This window comes from Gobio gobio, assembly GCF_949357685.1.
Source record: "Gobio gobio genome assembly, chromosome: 17".
In the NCBI taxonomy this organism is placed as follows: Eukaryota; Metazoa; Chordata; class Actinopteri; order Cypriniformes; family Gobionidae; genus Gobio; species Gobio gobio.
Genome location: NC_137110.1, coordinates 18838625 through 18850644, shown reverse-complemented (window position 1 = coordinate 18850644; position 12020 = coordinate 18838625). Strand labels below are relative to the sequence as shown.

Here is a 12020-nt window from a genome sequence, read left to right as displayed (position 1 = left end):
TATACTGTACACTAGTGACAATCTCACTAAAGGGGTTTGGACCAATAACTGTCTAGCCCTGAGTTTCAGACACTATGCCTTAGAAACATAAGCATTAGAAAAGGGGAATGGAATCAAAACACAACATTGGGTCTGTGTCTCCCACACATGAGTCCCGTCTCTCTGTGAAAGCACATCTGCCACACCAACGTAAAGAAGATCCATCATGATTTTTTTCCTATTATATTTGTTTTAGTGTCTTAATGCGAGGAATATTCCACATTGCAACATGGAATTTTGAAGGAAATTTTTTTTTTTGCCAACCTAGATAAACTGATGGTTCTACTAACACTCATTGCAAATGGAGATCCACTTTCAGTGTTAAAGGGACCTTTAAGTTATGTTTGCTTCAGACTAAGATGCTTAAAATTAATTCATTCTCTAAGCTTATATTTATTACTTTAGGATTAGAATAGATCAAATAGACATATTACGGTTGGTAATACCATTTAGCATGTACTCATTTAGCATGAACTAACAATGAGCAATACATTTGTCACAATATTTATTGATTTTTGTTAACGTTTGTTAATAAAAAATACAGTTGTTCATTGTTTGTTCATATTAGTTCAAAGTGCATTAACTACTAGTAAACAAAGAGGCTACAACATTTTAATAATGTATTAGTAAATGTTGAAATTAACAATAACTAAGATTAATAAATGCTGTAGAAGTATTGTTCATTCTTAGTTTATGTTAACAAAAGTAGTTAAGTGATGTTAACTAACGAAATCTTATTGTAAAGTGTTGCCCATATGCCAGGTTGCAATATATATCGAAAGTCACTCTGGGTAAATTCATATGTCTGCCATATGAATAAGTATAAATGAATAAAAGGCATCCTACATGTCATCTGAATTTTCACTAGTAATGATGGAACAGGAAAAAGAATTTGCAGCATTAAATATCAAATGCTTGAAAAAAAAAAATCACATTAAAATGTTATTAATTACTTATAAGAGAAAAAGAATGAAAAGTTTTAATGAACAAATTTGGTGGGCTCAAGTTTGCAAAATGCAGCAAGTATTGCCATTATAAATATTTCTTTCAAATATGATTAAAGGCCCGTTCACACCAAAACAATAGCTATAAAGATAACCATAACGATAGCGTCTACAACGAACGATAACAGTCTGTTTATTCTAAGCATGCGCTAAAGGTTTGTCGTCTGCCACCATACATGCAAATGCTCTTTAATCGATTCTTATCGGCTGTCACTTGGCTGTTTTTATGCTTTGTTCATCAGCTGGAAAAAAATCATTCTTAAGGCACGTTTACACCAAGAACTCACCAAGAAGTGGTGTTGTTTTAAAATGAGGAGGCAAAGTCCTCAAATTTTTTATTTTTTAAATGTAAATTTACTATCCCGTTACACTAAATTTTCCTGGTTAAATAAACATTACACAAAAAAGAGAGACCAAATACAATTCTATTTTGTATTTTTACACTAAATATGTAATGTTTATTAAAACCAAGTATAAATTTCATAAAGTTTTAGTTTTTTTTACACATTTTTACATTTATTCCAAAATAATAACTAAAGGCAGTAACAATTTAAACAACATTTGAGAACTAATGTTCAGCTTTTATTTTTAATAGTGAACTTATTTTCAGCAGTCATCAAGCTTGTACACACTGGTCACAGACACAAAGATGTACCTTTTATTTAACTGATTGCTCACTAAAAACCCTCCTAGTTGTCATGTTTTCACGCCATTTCAAGTTTGATTTTGAGGTGACATAAAGCAGTGATATCAATGTGGCTTAAGTAAGTTGTTTACTTACTTTTTAATTAGTCTTCCCAATAACGCCATCATTGTCTTCATTCAGGCCGATTCGAGAAAGCACACAAAAACAAGGGGTGGGATTATTGCACAAACTAATCATGTATCCAATCATAACCGATCATAGCGCAATTGAGGCAATGCTCCCTCTCACGTGACTTTCCCCCATTCATTCTCAATTACCCCCCCCCCCCCCAAGCTTTGAGAGGTCTGTTAAAAGTGTTAAAAGTCCCGCTGTAACTTCACCTGTGGGTGTCGCTGTTGGACAGTGTGACTTTATAAAGAGTAACTTTTAAACGTTTTAATGTATTTTTTGTAATATTTGCATTGTTTTATCTTTGTAATATCGATTATTTTCTCATCCAGTTTTTTTTCAGGAGACCGAGACTCCTCGGAGGAATCGTTTCTGAATATCGCTAACTATATTAGCATCCACACCAGCGGATTATATTGTTCTGTTTATTAAAAGCGTTGCAGTTTTGTTGTCATCCGCTTTAAATACTAGCACTCTTTAAAGCAGGATGGATTGTGATTGGCTGTCAGTGTTTTTATCGTTCATCAGCTGAAAAAAGTGATTCCAACGATGTTGTTTCTCTGTGCCATTTTCATCATAGTTGTGGTGTAGACTCTGCTATTCTTTTATTTTTGGAGTTTTTAGACCTATCTTTATCGTTATCATTATAGTTATCATCCTTGGTGTGAACAGGCCTTAATTCTGAAGATTACTGTGCTCAACTGCTCTGAAATATTTTTCTTATCATTATAGTTAAAAAGTAAAGCATTTTAAACATTTTGTGAATATATATATAGGAAGCAGCGCTATAATATAATTAGTATTAAGAAAAGCTTAAACTAAGAAGATAAAAAAATAAATATGTGTTTTGTTTTGTCTATTTAACAGAAGTTTTGTGGTGAGAAATACATTTTCCCCAAAGAGCAACAATCCCAGACATTCTAACATAAACTGACTCTCAGTAACACGCTAGAAAACTTACAACTTTAATTCCAGAAAATCACACTAAACATCTTTTTATCTGATAACAGTATTTAAAGAGAAACCATCAGTGATTCGAAGGAATTTGTTAAACATAACACCTCACAGTACAGAGCGCCAATAGTGTACAAAAAAGGCCGTGCCCCTTGTGAGACCTCTTAGTGTAAATATAGTAGGATTTAGCTGATTCCAAACCACAATACTGGCTCTTCAGTGCAACCTGGCAAAACGAGTCAATTACACATCACACACTGTCTTCTAGGCACTTTAGTCAACATGATTCACATGCAAAAGGTGAAGCTCGCTTCTAAAGTAAAACGTAGTCTCGCACAGAGACTGGTTACCTCATAAACAGCATGAGGCCCATATCAGGAAAAAGGAAATGGAAGTCAAAAATAGTGTCAGTGATTTTGCAATGAGGACACAGTGTGCTCTTTGAATTTAAATGCATAGTAGGGCTCACATCAAGGTATTGCAACAAATAAGCAAAAGCTAGTCCATTTTTACAGCTACATTTTACAGGTAAGTATTTTCTTAATGTGCTCTGAAAACCACAGCAATTAAGAGTAAATCGCACTTTATATGCAAAGCTTTTAACTTGATGCACTTTTCTCCTGTGCCACATCGAGGATACTTGAGTCATGAATAGTAATAATGTTTAAAGCAGGACTCCTTTTCAGGTCAAGGACCTTTTGGTGGACAGAAACAAGGGATGCGAGATATATCGACCTCCATATCGGTAGGCTATCAGCCGATAAACACTATATTGCCAAAGGTATTGGGACACATCTCCATATCATTGAATTCAGGTGTTCCAATCCCTTCCATGGCCACAGGTGTATAAAATCAATCACCAAGGCATGCAGACTGCTTCTACAAACATCTGTGAAAGAATGGGTCCATCTCAGGAGCTCAGTGAATTCAAGCTTGGTACCGTGATAGGTTTCCACCTGTGCAATAAATCCATTCGTGAAATTTCCTCACGACTAAATATTCCACGGTCAACTGTTAGTGGTATTATAACAAAGTGGAAGCAATTGGGAACAACAGCAACTCAACCACGAATGGTCACAGTGTGCAGAAGTCGGCTAGTCAATAGCTACAGACCTCCAAACTTCGTGTGGCCTTCAGATTAGCTCAAGAACTGTGTGCATAGAGAGCTTCATGGAATGGGTTTCCATGGCCGAGCAGCTGCATCCAAGCCTTACATCAAGTCTAATGCAAAGCATCGGATGCAGTGGTGTAAAGCACGCCGCCACTGGACTCTAGAGCAGAGGAGACGTGTTCTCTGGAGTGACGAATCACGCTTCTCTATCTGACAATCAGACAACCAGTCTGGGTTTGGCGGTTACCAGGAGAACAGTACTTGCCTGACTTCATTGTGCCAAGTGTAAGGTTTGGTGAAGGGGGATTATGGTGTGGGGTGGGGTTGTTTTTCAGGGGCTGGGCTTGGCCCCATAGTTCCAGTGAAAGGAACACTTAATGCTTCAGCATACAAAGACATTTTGGACAATTTCATGCTCCCAACTTTGTGGGAACAGTTTGGGGATGGCCCTTTCCTGTTCCAATTTGACTGCACCAGTGCACAAAGCAAGGTCCATAAAGACATGGATGAGCGAGTTTGATGTGAAGGAACTTGACTGGCCTGCACAGAGTCCTGACCTCAACTCAATAGAACACCTTTGGGATGAATAAGAGCAGAGACTGTGAGCCAGGCCTTCTCGTCCAACATCAGTGCCTGACCTCACAAATGTGCTTCTAGAAGAATGGTCAGAAATTCCCATAAACACACTCCTAAAACTTGTGGAAAGCCTTCCCAGAAGAGTTGAATGTGTTACAGCTGCAAAGGGTGGGCTAACTCCATATTAAACCCTACGAATGGGATGTCATTAAAGTTTGTGTGCATATAAAGGCAGATGTCCCAAAACTTTTGGCAATATATTGCATGTTCCTTTTTAATATTATCGTTATCGGCCCGATAAGAAAATGTGTCCGATATCTTAAAGCTGATAAATAAGGAATTATTTCCTTCAGCTGACACACTTCATACTTCTGACTGTTTGCCATGCTGGTTTTGAATTGCTTGAAATATGATTGGAATCAACATGTGCAGCGCAAGTCTGTAATAAGAATTATAATGAGAACACTATAATTGTGTGCTTGGGGCATGGATTTAATGGAGAGACTCTCAAATATTATATAAAAATTTGGATTTAGATTTTTCGGCCAATATACTGGTTATCGGCTTTCCAATATAAAGAATTATCGGTTATTATCGGTATCAGCCAAAATATTAATATCGGTGCATTGCTAACAGAGACTGAAAAGAACGAATATACAGTAGGATCATATTAATGTAATTACATAGTTTATATGATGCTTGCATTACATTGTCTTTAAGACATTAATAATTTAAAATAATGATTATATATTATAATTATTATATTATATTAATAGTTTAAGTAGGTTTAATAGTCTCAATATAAGCTTTGTTCTGGACATAAAAAATTCCTAGCTCTAACTTTAACCAGTCTTTCATTATAAAATATAGCAGATAAGTTAATGACAGCCTCATATAGATTGGAGGACAGATATGTCATATATTATCTAAAGGCCTCAATTAAATATATCATCACACATCAGTGTCGAAATCTGGTTTCAATTTGTGGCCCTGTAAGCGAGAGCTTTCCAAGATCTGGGATCGGCACTTAACCAACCAAATAACCAGAAAATGACAGTGAAGGGCTGTTCTAACAGCACCTATCAAGACGACTATATGCACTTTCGGCTACGCTTTAGAGCCTCCCTTCACTGCTCACTGTAAATAACTGTCAAGATTTTAATAATATACTTAATTTATACTTAATATACTTAATAATAAAATGATGGTAGTGGAAACTTCATAATGATGTATTTACATATCCTGAGGAGGTGTAAGCATTCATACCACTTTACGACATTCATTCCAAACATTTTTATAATAGTTTACCTCTTTGTCATATAGTGTCTCAGTGTATTTCAGCTCTCAAATTAGCACAACAACATTTTATTTGGCATTCAGCGTACCGTTAGAGTGAATGGATCTCATTCGCAGGCTGATATTCACACGCCTGTAAATTTAGGTATGAAGAGAGAGACCATGTGTTTTTCATTTGAATCCTCTTTCATTCCTCCCTAAAGCAATGGTCATAGCACTGCAGAATTTTTACCTTCATGGAAATGCATAAATCCAAATCAAATGGCAGTTCCAGCTAAATTAGAGCCAAGTGATGGCAAAAACAGATGCAAGTGCAACGACACATGTTTCAGAATCATGAGGTTTTGTGATGAGTAAATGTTTGTATTTAACCTAAAGCACAGGTGACTGAAAACTTAGTTTTGAGGTCAAAGGTCAAAATTGCATAGTGATGCTATTAGATAATTAAAAGGATCAAAGGCCACAAACAGTATAAAACAAAATCTGCTAATATTAGATGGTAAAAAAATTCTTATATTAAGAACATTTGTTTTGAAAAAAATATTTTTTTGTGAGACATTGCTTTTGGGCTTCGCACAATCATATGCAATTTAAAATGATTGAAAATGAAATAAGCAGTCAGCTGTTAGAATTCTTAAGTTAGAGTTAAAAATCACGATCAGATTTTTAAAGTGCTATTTACCATGTAAAGCTATATGGTCCAATATTTGAATGAAGCTGTTTTCTGGTGAACTTCATCTGTGCACCTGCACAAAACGCACTGGAATGTAACATACACTCTCTCCTGAGCTTTCAGACTTAAATTACACCTACAACGCCAGTGGAAAAAATCATTTTCTATTTCCTTTTTGAAAAGCAACAGTTTATGAAGTGTTGCATGAATCATATAAGACTCAGCAAGCAGTGGGTGCTTTCTTACTGAAACGTAAATGTATGTTTCCAAAAGAGCTGATTTGCACATACACACTAACGAGGGAACACATTAACTTGCCATGATCACTCTCATCCAGAACATAACTGCTAATCAAGTTTTAAATATATTTTTATACTGTAGACAAATATATATATATATATATATATATATATATATATATATACATATATATATATATACATACAAATACACACACACACACACACACTATATTGCCAAAAGTATTGGGAAACCCCTCTAGTGTTCCTATCACTTCCATGGCCACCGGTGTATAAAATCAATCCCCTAGGCATGCATACTGCTTATACAAACATTTGTGAGAGAATGGGTCGATCTCAGGAGCTCAGTGAATTCAAACGTGGAACCGTGATAAGTTGCCACCTGTGCAATAAGTCCATTCATGAAATTTCCTCACTACTAAATATTCCAACCGTTAGTGGTATTATAACAAAGTGGAAGCAATTGGGAACAACAGCAACTCAGCCACGAGTGGAAGGCCAAAAAATCACAGAGCAGGGTCAGCGCATGCTGAGGTGCACAGTGCGCAGAAGTCGCCAACTTTCTGCAGTGGTCAATACAGACTATCTATCTATCTATCTATCTATCTATCTATCTATCTATCTATCTATCTATCTATCTATCTATCTATCTATCTATCTATCTATCTATCTATCTATCTATCTATCTATCTATCTATTTATCCATCCATCCATCCATCCATCCATCCATCCATCCATCCATCCATCCATCCATCCATAGTCAGATATATCTGTCTGTCTGTCTGTCTGTCTACTTTGGAAATGTAATCGGTTACAGATTACGAGTTAGCCTATTTAAAATGTAATAAGTAGTGTAACTATTTCAATTACTTTATTAAAGTAATGTAACTGATTACATTTGATTACTTTTCAAAATGTCTACTGAATGTTTTCAACTATTAATCATTTTCAAACATTTAACCTTAAAAACACACAATTCTAGATCATTATACTGTAGTAACATGTTTTTCTTCTTACTGATATACAAAAGAAAAAGTAAAAATCTGCAAGTATCCTTTTTACCACTGTGTGCATGTGAAGGGAAACCATTATACCATATAAGACCTAATATTGATTTCTCACAAACAGAAGCAAGATTAGATTCTAGATTCAGACTCACTGGAAATCCAAACAGACTCCCTTCAGTGTAGCTTTTTTGTTTTTTTTTTATTAAAAAAATGTATAAATACGTGCCGTGGTGGCAACTCTTAGACCGGTTGTAGCCTAAAGCTTTCATCTGCAATGTTAATTGATGTAATTGGCAGACGTGGTGCGCTGCAAATTCAAGCAAGAGAGCCAATCAAAAGCATCAGAATAGCATCGCTTTACTAAATGGCCTATAAATGGCAGTAGGAAACAGTTTTCAAAAACAGGCAATGCAACAAATGAATATTATTCAACATATCCTAGCTTTATACAGAAAATATTCAGATGTCACCCCCTTTATAATCATTAACATTTTCATAAGTAACTAATTTAATTACACATTTTCTCAGTAACTGTAACGGATAACAGTTATATTTATTTTGTAAATAAATGACATAACTCCGTTACATGTAAGTTACTCCCCAACACTATATGAATATATACACACACACATACATATGCACACACATATATAACATTAATGACTATATGTTATTCAAAAATTATACCGTGGAAACAGTCTGCTGTGATAATACAACATTTAAATCAGCTGCAGCAAATAATTACAGGCATCACTAGTTTACTGCTATAGTTTTCATTAAAATGCAAATATGCAGAAATGCATTGATATTTTTTTCCCCAATTGTCTATTCAGTTTAATGGTGTTGGGTTCTATTCCACAAAAAGGTTCTTTATAATAATTATTTATTTTTTTTTAAATATGTTCACTGAAAGGTTCTTTGGGGAACCAAAACTGGTTCTTCTATGGCACCTCCACTTCTTTCAGAACCTTAATTTTTTTAAGAGTGTGTGTAAGGTGGACACTAACAAACTATTGTTTCCTGTTACCCTTTGAGATCTTGATTCAATGCAATACTGTGAGAAAAGTGAGATCATTTAAGATTTTACAGCAATACACGAGCTGGGATGTCTAGTGCAGTGGGACTAACGCAATTTACTGACTTCCCATGAATTGGAAAGGTTAAAACCAATTAAACTAAATATGTCCCAGTCAGCTAAGATGACAAAATGCATCTGGAAACCAAAATATTTTTTTTAACTGTTATCCAGTACAAATATCTAAACATTCTTAAAACAAGATACATTTACTTAAGAATGAAAATGACTTAATTTCTTAAGTCTTATTTGGGGAAAAAATCTAAATGATTAAAAAAGAAACAGTGGGGTCAGAAAAATAAACTTAATTCAAAGGGAAAACAAGATTATGTTTCTTACGCCATTGACATATTTGTCTTGTTTTAAACATAAACTCACTTAATTTGGATAGGATACACTTTCATCCGATAATTTTTGCAGTGCACATAGACTGAGATATAAAACAAATGTAAAAAGCACAAACAGAATAATGCATTACTGCAGCCAAATGTAAAGTTAAGCTGAACTTCAGCTAATGGTTTCATTGTTCCAAAGTAAAATAGTAAAATGTAATATAGTATATGACTTAAGAATTATTATTTATAATAACTTTGCAATGCAAGCATCACAACAAAATTACTATAGGTCTGGCTACATTCACTATTATAAAATATGTCCCAGGGGTCTCATTATCCACTAAGGGGTCTGAAAGAGTTTGTAGACCCTTGTCATGCAGGGATTCTATTACTCCTTACACTGATCTGCAAGCACCGAGCTAAATTGCATATAAACAATCACAATGGCTTGGAAATCTTTTCCCACCCTTTAATTATGGGTGGAAATGTAAATGTATTAAAGCAATATTATTTCAAATGTTCAACTTTATTAATAAGACTGTAGGCCTACTGTATATTTTGACACACCTACCAGCCTCATTATAGCCTTTTTGTTATCGGAACAAAACATAAAAAAATATAGCACACAACAGCTTTGACTGCAAATATAGCTCTAGCATCTTCGTATATAACACTTACAGAAAAATAAGAATGTTTATAAATTGACTATTCACAGTTCAATTGAATCATATGTTGAGGTCTTGGGAAGGTCATCACTGTGTAATGCCGGTAGTGATTTCATGAATGACGACCTACGCAAACCAGGTTGATTTGCACAGTGGAAGGATAAAAAGTGGCCCAAAAGTGTTTGGACACTTAAATCACACTTAAAAATGTCAAAACAAAGGACCTTTTCTCACCAAGTTATCTCAAGGTAATTTTAGAGGATGACGTCAAATCCCCTCAATTTCACAAGTGTAATTCATAATTTATTATGGTTATACTATTAAACAGCACGTTTTATCATTTAAAAACTTTCATTTTTTGTGGACCATTTTACTTGAAAGGTGTGCTTATCAAATAATCAAAAATTTATATGTTGAAGTGTTTACTGTCATTTTAGTACTTTAGTACTTTAGTACCACTACTTTATTTACACCTCACGTTAATTTAAAGAGATTTTATAATAAAAAATATTATATTCTTAATTTGACACAACTACAAACATTTATAACTTTACAGAGATGTAAAAAAGGGAAGGAAATATGAGAAAGAAAGTCGAGGGACAACAGGCGAAACTACAAAAAAAAATGAACAAGCTACATGAACATAAACATGTATGATGGCTACCTTGTTTAAAAAGAATAAGAAGTAAATTCAGAACAGCTGGTTTGCAAAAGTGTCAATGGATCAAGTTGCTCTGCTATCCGCTATTTTAGTCTGCCATGCAAACAGTGGCTGTCCGATGCAAGCTTTAACACAAAGACTACGCAGCACTGATACACATAAAATCATCTTAAAACCATCACAATCAATCATACACATTCTCATAAATCAAACAGAGCTAATTACCGAACTTCTTTACATTAAATAATACAATAAAACAAAGAAAAATACAGACATAGCAAATGCAAACTTACTGCTGAGGTTGCTTTTTTCAAACCATTGGTCCCGGGATTTTTTAATTCCAAGTAATGTATGAGTAATAGGAGGATAAAAACAAGGATTTTTCTTTCTCTCCGAAGTTCTCTTCAGTTCTCACATGCAGGCACAGTAAGCTGATGTAAGACACTGCTGGATGAGGGGATGAGAGAGAGAGAGAGAGAGAGAGAGAGAGAGAGAGAGAGAGAGAGAGAGAGAGAGAGAGAGAGAGAGAGAGAGAGAAGTAAAAAAACTAACATTCTGAGGATTCTTGGGAAAATGCCAAAGTCCCAGAATTCTTCTTGCCATACAGAAGGTTTCAATTAAGTCAGATTCCCTTGACCAATCAGAGAAGATTTCCTTGAATATTCTTAATATTGCGCAAAATTCTGAAGTGAAGTGACAAAAACATTAAGTAGTAAGTTTATAACGCCTTTCAAAAAGTTTTTAATATTTTATGTTCATGATCACTTTCCACTGACATCTCATTTAAATGCATGCATTTAAAATTTATTGAAAAGCAGTGAATTTTTTTTTCTCCATGTACGTTTGTTTGCATTTATTTTCCTGTACCCTAGTTATAAAAACTATTCATTAATTAATGGAGAAATATGGGTAGGTTATATAGAGATTTTAAAAAAAATATTATTACGTAGTGGCTTTGTGAATTTAGTTAGAGTTCCCCTTTAAATTTCTCCTCCACCTCTATAGAGGAAAATCAATCTGCAAGATAATGAGAAAAGCAGTCCCAACTTTTTTTTTTTTTCAATGGAATTTTTTTTCTTTCTTTTTCACCATTAGCTTTGGCTTGGGACAGGTTATTCAATAATAATTTATAGATGGAAAACTGATACAGAACTACTGTTATAAAAGAAAATTTGTGCAATAAGAATTCAAAACTTCACTGATCTAAAGAGAAACAATTCTGTATACTGACGTGGCCTCGTTTGATTACCGCTAAAAATAAAACATTTAACCACAATTAAAAGCCTAAAATTACCTCAGAGTTACTTGCCATTATCCAAAGCCAGCAATACCATCTTCCTGGGTTCATGTTCTTCCTCAAGGCCAATTTATACTTCTGCGTCGAGTGCACGCAGAGGGTACGGCGTACCCTACGCATAGACGCGTTGGATACGCCGTACCCTACGCCGTAGCCTGACGCGCACCTCTCCAAAAATGTAACAACGCGTCAATTCTACGCGGACCGCAAGCGCTGTGATTGGTCTGCCAGAACCCTTCCCTCAGGTCAATAA

At 34.8% G+C, this 12020-nt stretch overlaps 1 protein-coding gene across 1 annotated transcript in view; it reads right to left on the bottom strand.

The window, feature by feature from the left end:
• The window catches only part of ddr2a (discoidin domain receptor tyrosine kinase 2a), a 49572-nt gene extending 38695 nt beyond the window's left edge, over positions 1 to 10877 (bottom strand). Inside the window, 1 exon segment of the mRNA XM_079841677.1 lies at positions 10764 to 10877. The gene's annotated coding sequence lies outside the window, so the exon portion shown is untranslated.
• Positions 10878 to 12020: the final 1143 nt, after the last annotated feature.